This window comes from Peromyscus maniculatus, chromosome 1 (assembly GCF_049852395.1).
Source record: "Peromyscus maniculatus bairdii isolate BWxNUB_F1_BW_parent chromosome 1, HU_Pman_BW_mat_3.1, whole genome shotgun sequence".
Classification (NCBI taxonomy): Eukaryota; Metazoa; Chordata; class Mammalia; order Rodentia; family Cricetidae; genus Peromyscus; species Peromyscus maniculatus.
This window is the reverse complement of record NC_134852.1, coordinates 187,375,065-187,382,737: the sequence shown is the minus strand read 5'-3', so window position 1 is coordinate 187,382,737 and position 7,673 is coordinate 187,375,065. Positions and strand designations below refer to the sequence as shown.

Genomic DNA, 7,673 nt, shown 5'->3' with positions numbered 1-7,673 from the left:
AGCCCCACCCACAAAGGGCTAGGCCCTCTCCTATCAATCACTAATTAAGAAAATGCCCTACAGGTGTGCCCATAGCTCTGTCTCTCTCTCTCTGTCTCTCTGTCTTTCTGTCTCTCTCTCTGCCTCTCTGTCTCTCTCTTTCTCTCTCTAATTAATTTATTTATTTTACAGCCTGACCACAGTTTCCCCTCCCTTCTCTCCTCCTCCCATCCCCTGAAATCTAATCCTCCTCCATTTCTATTCAGTAAAGGGCCGGGATATCAACAAAACATGACATATCAAGTTGCAGTAAGACTAAGCACCTCCCCTTGTATTAAGGCTGGGCAAGGAAACCCAGTATGAGAAGTAGGGTCCCAAACGCCAAAAAAAATTAGAGACAGCCACTGATTCCCCTGCCAGGAGTCCCACAAGAAGACCAAGCCATACGACTCTCACATATATTCAGAGGGCCTAGGTCAGTCCGATGCAGGCTCCCTGGTTGTCGGTTCAGACTCTGTGAGCTCCTATGAGCCCAGGTTAGTTGATTTCATGGATTTTCTTGTGATGTCCTTGACCCTCTGGCTCCTATAATTCTTCCTCCCTCTCTTCAGCATGATTCCCTGTGGGTCTCTGCATCTGTTTCCATCATTTGCTGGGTGAAACATTTAGAAATGTTCAACATCCTTAGCCATCAGGAAAATGCAAATCAAAACAACTCTGAGATTCCATCTATAACTCAATCTTATTGAGGCATTTTCTCACCTGAGGTTTCCTTCTCTCCAGTGACTGTAGCTTATGTCAAGCTGACATAAAACTAGCCAATCTGATTTAAACAACAAGAACTTAGAAGCAGTGAGATTTGTTTGTCTTGTGACTGGTACTTTCTGGAGATGCAATGACTAACTACATCAGTGGCATATAATCTCATCCTTTGGTAAGGAGCCAGGGATTGCCATGACTTTGAAAAGCATGTGGTTTCCTACAAGTTGAAGCCTGGGCATCAAAGTTGGCATGAGGGTAAATGTATAAAAAGAGTGTGAGAAGCAAAGAGAAAGACAAAGGTAAAAACAGCAAAAGAAGAAACTTTGGCATGCATCAGTTGCAGGTTTTTGTAAATTTATGGCAACTTCAGAAGAAAATAAATACATATGTGTGCTTATGTGTACACACATACACACACAATTTCCTAGCCTTCTTTGAACTCTTGACAAGTTGTCATCTAGTTGAAAATACTGTTGTTTTCTTTTAGTTAAGCACTTTTCCTGGCTGCCCTTCTAGGTATCACAGGTAAAACTGAAGAACAAACTAGTATGCTAGGTTCCCTAAAACCTGAAGCTGACTTTTGTAGTTTTATTTTCTCTTTGGGGGCCCACCACCCAGCTCCCAAATAAATACACAGAGACTTATTCTTACTTATGAATGCCTGGCCTTAACTTAGCTTATTTCTAGCAAGCTTTTCTAACTTAAATTATCCCATTTCTCTTTAACTACATTTTGCCTCTGAGTTTTTTACCTTTCTTTATTCTATATATCTTTCTTTTCTTCTTACTACATGGCTGGTTGTGTGGCTGGCCCCTGGAGTCCTCCTCTCCTTCTCCTTTTCTCACTCCTAGCTCTTCCCTCTCAAGCGAGCATAGATTTCTCCTCCTATTTATTTTCTATGCCTGCCAGCCCCACCTATTTCTCTATCCTGCCTAGCTATTGGCCATTCAGCATTTTATTAGACCAATTAAGTGTTTTAGACAGGCAAAGTAGCATAGCTTTAAAGACTTAAACAAATACAACACAAAAAAATTACAACACATCTTTGCATCTCTTAACAAGTATTCCAAGACAGACAATATGAAATAGATGGAATACAGAATTGAATAGATTCTCTCTATTCCTCAGGAGATATTTGACTTTCTAGGGTGAGTAGGGTTAACAGTCCTAGTGATCAGTCAGCATATGCTATAAAGATCCTTATTTGTAAAAAACATGCGACCGCCATGTGCCCTGAACTCTATCACTTGTCCCTACTTCCAATGACTTCTCTTTTCTTTCTCTGAAAACTTTCAATATCTTTTCTTTGTAACACAACTAATAAACAAGTCACTGCAATAGAAATTGTCACTATGTTTCTAGACATCTCTAACCTTTATAAAGCATTTCACACTTGTGGTTTCATGGGTTGTTCTCAACAGCTATTTGAAGAACCCATTAGAGGCACCATTTCACACATGTGGGAACTGAGGGACACAGACTTTGTTTACTGTTTTCAAAATTGGCTGGGCAATCCAGGGGTCTAGGAAGATTTTAAGTTCAAATTATTGGTTCCCCATCCTAAAAACACAGTAACTGATTTTGTTTTACATTATCAGTCTTTGGGAAAAACTAGCTTACCCAAAGAAATACATGCTTGATCCGGTAAAACAAGAATCAAATCTATCTTCAGTCTCCAAAACCACTAGACCACTTTATAGCTCTAGATCCTTGCTCACAAAGAACGTTCACCTCTGTCTTATGATCCCCTTTGAGTCTTGTAGGGGAAGCTGGTCACATGTACTCACATGGGATCACTGCATGAGGACAATACCCATACGTGGTGAGTTTTGTCAAATCCAAAATTAGAAGGAAAGTTTCAGTTTCTTCTGAAAGCGTCAAGAAAGACTCATCTCATATCATCAATATTTTATTTTAAAAATAGAAAAGAGAAAGAATCTCATAGCACACCAAGGAAAAGAAATGTAAAACATCTCTAGACAATCAGTTTGCTGGTGAACTAGAATTTTACTTTGGTGTTCTAAATATCTTAACTCAATGAATTAACAAGGAGACAACTAGACTTGGAAATGGCCACAGTGAGTAGTCACCATGTACCCTCATGCCCTCACCACTGACACAAGAGTATGTTAGAAATTACACCTGATATCTCAGACTTCCCTCCTTTGCCTAATTTTGCCACCTAGAGGCAAAATTGACATTAAAAATAGTATTGAGGCACAATATATGCCAGAGAAAGTACTTTAAAACTTTAACAATGATGAGTCATCTAAAGATCTTGTTGAAATACAGATCATGACTCAGTAGGGCTCAGACTTGTTCTCACATTCAGATGCCAGTTACTAAATTCAACCACCATATTGTTTGAGACAGGAAATTACCTCTCCTACAGAAAAGGTAGGTAACTAAGTAGTGCAGGACACAGCTAGTCACCAATCAGAAGAGAAAGTGAACTAGTTCCTGGGAACAGGGAGAGGGCCCTTTTTAACATGGGTTTGTTTAAAATGTGCAATCAATTGAAGGTGTATCTATATTACAGGTGGTTACAAGGAGGGCCCCAGTCCACTAAAAAATAGAAACTTGTTTTCCTAGAGGTATTTACTGGGAAAAATAAGCAACTCAAACACCAATTGCTATATTATTTTGCTAGAAACACAGCATGAGGCTTGGCATATAGTTAAAAAATAAGAACTCTCTGTAAAACTTGGAAATAAGGAGCCACGTGCCAGCCTGTATTGAGAAATTAATACAGTCAAGGAGTTAAACTCTCAGTGAACTGAAACAGATATGCAGAGTCACCTTAGGAAAACAGAAACACTCCAAAGCCCACAGTACCTGCCTTGGTCTAATTAGAGAAGTTGTAACATAAGACTACATAAGAAGTAGTCTTCTTAAAGAAGTTGGCCAGCATGGAGGCTTACAAAAGATTAATCACAGTATCTGGCTTTGAATCTGTTTACAGGAGAGAAAGCCCCAGTTCAAGAGTGTAGAGAAGCTGGCATAAATAGCATCTACCCTCCTCCTGGGAAAGTCCAGTCTACAGGCAGGGCTAGCAGTCTAGCTCATGCTCCAAGTCTTGCTGAGGGAATAAGATTTTACTAAGCCAAAGGACCATGGCCATTTCCATAGTCAGCTATGGCAGCTTTGGCACCACACTTTGAAGAAGGGCTTTGTGACTCACGAAACCTAGAGTATTTCCTGTCTGACTATTAAGAGAAGAACTTCCAAAACTTTACCAAACTTTTAGCCACGGAATTGGTTCCCCTCACTCGGATTCCATGCCCCTTCGGTAAATTTCTGGTTTCTAGTTTTGTTTCGCAGACGGGAGAGCAACAACAGAAAGTGTCTCACTCACCTCTTTGTTATTTCTAACTTATGTCTAGCCTAGTTTGGGGGTTGTTTTCTCCCGTAGTGTCTGGGAGCTTGCCCTGTCTGAATCATTTCCATGAGTAATAGTTCCATTTTCAATATGCTTTTTAAAACTAAAAAGCGCTTCCCTAAGCTTAGAAGGCAAACAGCTTGGCATGTCAACTGTGGCGGGCTTCTTACTCATTCTGGAAAAGATCTTTGGAAGTTAAAGGCGAGCAGCAGGCCAGGGCCCAAAGCTGCACTTCCCAGGGTTCTGTTGACTTTGGTTGTCATAGGAACAAGACCCAGCTCTATTGCTTGGCTCTCACCTGGGGAGCCAGACAGTAGTCTCTGCAGCTTCTCCTGTTATGATGATGCTTCATTTCTGGTTTATTTCAGGTATCTGCCTTATTTTTAAACTTGACTTTGTCTTTTATCTCTTTCTATGTTTTTATTTGAATGTGACATCCTCCTGTGTTTGGAACAGATGGATAGTGTCCAGGTATGAGCAGACTACTCTGTTAATTATAAACTCCTTTCAGTGATTCCCAACAGGATTCATCTATTTGCTCTAATTTACTGGATATCTCATCATCGTATACCAACATTTATTGAACACATACTATATTGTAGACACTGTGGTCTAACTTAGTAATCTGCAGACAACATGTACATAACTTTATTTCCCTTGTAGGGTTCACAGTTAAAGGCAATCTGCACTATTTAACAATTCACCCCAAAGACTAGAAAATTATTGACAAATTGACAGTTCCCCAGTTAAGACTCATTGCCATCCTGAAAAATCACCAGGATTTCCCCTTCAGTGAAATTTTATGATACCTCTTTGCATATTAACTCACTCAACCCCTCCAAGTTTACTTAACAATCAAGTTGTTCTGTTCTACTAGGTCCTCCACAATATTTTTAATAACACAGTCACAGATTAATACTTTAATAACCAACAAGACAAGGTAAGACTTAATTTTCACATCTACCACACTGTCACTGAGGAGCTTACTTATATTTGTATTCTGTTGCTTAATTACTACATCCTACAAATGTAATAACAGTCTCCTTCCCCCAGTGCAGCATTTTTGAGCAGAGTAGGGAAATGGATGGGCTCCCTGCTGGCACACCAGGCTCTTTATGCATTTATCTGCTTCATGTTGAGAACTATCCAGTTGTCTTCAGCTTCCATCTTAGGCAGCTCTGCAGCCTTCTCTCTGGGTCACGGTGGGGCTTGGCCTGTTGCCACTGTCAGTCCAGCAGACTGCAAACACAGAACTGACATTCTCTTCAGGGCTTTGCATGCTTTGAGTGGCTCCTATGGCCACATAGTTAGCAGTGCCATTCAGAACACTCAGCAATAACTTTCTCATTTAGAGGAAGACGAAGAGCAAAAGGAGCAGGAAGCATAATGGAAATGTAGCTGAATCAAATAGGATCTGTTCCAGTATTTTTCAATACAAAATAATGCAAACCTCTTAGCCATTAAATCGAGGCTTAAGACAAAGTGCTTGAAATTACCTGTCATCACAGATATTTACTGGTAGAAATAATAAAGGCCTTCACGGTGTATTTTCACTAACCTTAATGCCACCTAGTGGTCACTGAGGAAATTTAGCCTCAGAAAACTGGCAGCAACTTTAGAAATTAAGAAATTATTAATATTCTTTGTATCTTTCACACCATGTATCTCCATCCCATTCATTTCCCCGTCTCTTCCTATCCACCCTCTGCCTTTGCAACCTTTGCATGATGTGAAAGACACAAGAATAAATTAAAAAGGAGGGGGAATCACAGGGCGGTGGTGACACACACCTTTAATCACAGCACTCAGAGACAGAAGCAGGTGGATCTCTGAGTTCCAGGCCAGCCTGGAACTACAAAGCAAGTTCCAGGACTGCCCCTCATTCCTGCAGCATGCCCTCCCACCAAAAAACAAACAAACAAAAAAACCAACAACAAAAAAGACCAGAAAATTAATTAAAAACTAAACAACAACAACAACAAAAATGACCTTGCTCTTTCATCTTTCCAACCCCTTTTCATTCATCCTTGTGGCATCAAGAGCTGCGGTGTGTCATGCAGTATACTGCTTTTTTCCAATCAGCCCCACATACAAAATGTTCATTGCAATGAGTCACAAGTCTGGTTCAAGACCTCTGGCACACCATCATCACTGGACCCTCACCAAAACTCCTCTTGGATCGCCTGCTGTTGCTCTGAGTCATGGAGATCCTGTTTTTGTGAGTCCTCGGGACCAATCCCTTCACCACTTTAGCAGGTCACAGATGGGGTAGATGTTAGAGTGGGCCAACCCAAGGCCCAGGATGTGGGTCTGTGTGGTAGTTCAGCGGGTCAGTCCAGGCCATTGGGACCAACCCTCTCAAGTGAGGGGCAGAGCCAGCTCTCCTAGGCCTACCGTGAGGGGTGGGGCCATCTCTCCCCAGTGCAGCAGCAGGGAGGGGGCAGCTCTCCTATGGGGAGAAGAACCAGCTCTCCTGCTGTAGTGACCAGCGAGGGGCAGGGGCAGGGCCAGCTATCCCCGAACCAGTAAGGAGCAGAGCCAGCTCCGCACGGCCCTCTGCTTTTGACATGCATGGTTCCCTATAACCCCTTTGTGGTAATAAGAGCCATGGACATCATCACAGAACCCAGCTGCAGCAGGAACACAGACCCAGACATGGGCCTCAGCATCATCTCCACTAGATACTACCATGGCCCTGGTGGCAGCACGGGCCACCCAGATCAGCATGGCCCTGGTGGCAGCAAGTCCCTTGGACACCAACATAGTCTCAGGTGGCTGTCCAGACCCTGAGCATCTGCACAACCCCCAGTGGAAACTGGAGCCACAGTATCAACCCAGACCCTGGCTGCTATTGGGCCATAGACCCAGACATGGCCCAAGGCAGCAGCCTGGACCCAGGCAACACCATGGCCCCATGTGGCAGTACAGGTCACTCAGATTAGCATGGCCCAGTGGTGGCATGGCCCTCAGAGACCAATATGGCCACAAGTCTACGGCTAGACCCCAAGCATCCATTTGGCCTTTGGTGGCAACTTGGGCCATGGATATCAACACAAATACCAGTTGCAGTAGGACCGTGGACCCAGACACTGTCCCAGGCAGCAGCCTGGGCTCAGATGTCACCCTGGCCCCAGGTGGCAGCACTGGCCAAGCAGATCAGCATGGCCCCTGAGTCAGAGTGGAATGGCCCTCAGACACCAACATGGCCCCACGTGGCAGCCCAGACCATTGACATCAGCATAGCCTTTGATGGTATCAGGAGCTGTGGACATCAACACAGACCTTGGCTGCTGTAGGACCACAGACCCAGACATGGCCCTTGACAGCAGCCTGGGCCCAGATGTCACCATGGCGCCTTGTGGCAGTACCGGCCATTCAGATCTGTATGGCCCCGCTGCAGCATGACCTTCAGATTCCCACCTGGCCTCAGGGAATGGCCCAGACTCCAGGTATTTGCACAGCTTTTGGTGGTATCATGCGCCATGGATATCAACCAGACCCGGGCTGGGGTAGGATCATGGACTAATTTCTTTTCTTTATGGCTCCTGCGGCA

The 7,673-nt window shown here is 43.5% G+C and overlaps 1 long non-coding RNA gene across 1 annotated transcript in view; it reads left to right on the top strand.

The window, feature by feature from the left end:
- The first annotated feature begins 4,393 nt into the window (after nucleotides 1–4,393).
- LOC143271008 (uncharacterized) overlaps nucleotides 4,394–7,673 on the top strand; it is a 28,437-nt gene continuing 25,157 nt past the window's right edge. The window contains exon 1 of the long non-coding RNA XR_013048258.1: nucleotides 4,394–4,488. This is a non-coding gene — a long non-coding RNA (uncharacterized LOC143271008). The remainder of the gene's footprint in view (nucleotides 4,489–7,673) is intronic.